This window comes from Penaeus monodon, chromosome 14 (genome assembly GCF_015228065.2).
Source record: "Penaeus monodon isolate SGIC_2016 chromosome 14, NSTDA_Pmon_1, whole genome shotgun sequence".
NCBI classification, from domain to species: Eukaryota; Metazoa; Arthropoda; class Malacostraca; order Decapoda; family Penaeidae; genus Penaeus; species Penaeus monodon.
Genome location: NC_051399.1, coordinates 12941569 through 12943476, shown reverse-complemented (window position 1 = coordinate 12943476; position 1908 = coordinate 12941569).

The window sequence follows — 1908 nt, the reverse complement described above, 5'->3', positions numbered from 1 at the left end:
ACAACAATAATAATGATAATAATAATGACACTTATAATGATAATGATGATGATGATAATAAAAATGATGATGATGATGATGATAATAATAATAGTAATGATAATGCTGATATTGATAACAACTTCAAGAGCAGCAATAATAATGATAATAATAATAATAATAATAATAAATAATAATAATAATAATAATAATAGTAATAATAATAATAATAATAAATAAAATAATAATAATAATAATAACAATAATAATAATAACAATAATTATGATAACAATAATAACGGTAATTGTAATAATGATAATAATAATGATAATAAAATATGCTAGTAAGAATAAAAAAATAATAATGATAGTAATACTATTAAAAATGATAAAAATTGTCATGAAAACTATATTAGTAAGAACAATGATAATAATAAGGATATAACTAACAAGTCATATATTGTAACCTTCGTCATATGACTTTTCGCCTTAACGATGACGAGCATCTGTCACTGACAAAACAATTCTTAAAAAAAACGACAAAAATATTAATGACAGCGATAATAATAACAAAGAAGACGAAGAGCATGGGAAGAGGTGGTGAAGAGGGGGGATGAAAAAAAGGTAAAGAAGAAAAAGAATAAGAATAAGAAAAGGAAAATGATGACGAAGAAAAGAGGGAAATAAAAAAGAAAGAGAAAGAGAAAACAGGTGAAAATCTCCGGTGAGTTCATGCAGACTAGACTCCCCCCTCCCCCCTCCCTATAAAAAGTCCTCCCGCCCCGAGTGACATAAAAGGCTGGAGGAGGAGGAGGCTTTAAGAGGAAGTTACGAGGCAGTTTCAACATTCGCGGGAAGACTCAAGAAAAAAAACTTTGATCATTTTCGCTGGAAAGTTTGGAGGAGACGTGGTCGGGGAGAGAACGAGAATTTTGATAAGATCTATACAATGATGGATGGATGGATATATGTATGATGTACAAACAAAAACCTAACATCGGTGCATTATATGCATGAATTAGTATGACACCACGGAACGAAGGACAGTGAAAAATAATGGCCGACTTGATACACGTTGGGAGCCCTGAGAACACTGCATGCCATAAATCACCAGCCAGCGTGATGTTACAAATAGTAGTAAAAGTCTTTTGTAGCATCTCCGAAACGGCTAACACTTTGATACATCCCCGAACATGCGAACCCTTCACATTCAAACATCTTTTCGTTTTATGCCTCAAAGTGATACACTCCGGCCAGCCAATCCAAGCGCAATATTTGGCGAACGTCTCAAGGACTTATATTGTCATTAATCACGAATAGTATCGTATGTCTTTTGAAATGAAAATCATATATATAAAGATGCACAAAATGTATATATTGAATACATGTTCACTCTATATGGGTAGAATTTGAAGTCTATAATTAGCGTTTCTGAAACGACAAGCTAAGAATTTCCAGCGTGGCCGAGTCATACGATGTGGTATTGACTTCCGTGGGATAAATATCATTTTGTACCGCTATGTAGACTTACATTAAAAAATGTCAAAGGAAAGACTGTGTGTCTTTATTTGTTGATATATTACAAGCACCAAGACAGGTTAATGCATGTGATAAATGGAATTATCCAGCTGTGTGAGATTCGACTCTACTCACTCGCGGTAGATACGATAATGTAAAACTTCAACAATACTTAAAGTGTCCATATGAATGATAGTAGATGTTACACGAGAGAGAGAAGAGAGAGAGAGAGAGAGAGAGAGAGAGAGAGAGAGAGAGAGAGAGAGAGAGAGAGAGAGAGAGAGAGAGAGAGAGAGAGAGAGAGAGAGAGAATGTATGGCTAAATCTGAGCAAAAATTTACCAGCATATTAAATACTATATTTTTTTTCTGTTGACTTTATGTGAAATAGAGATAAATAACTTCTTTTTTC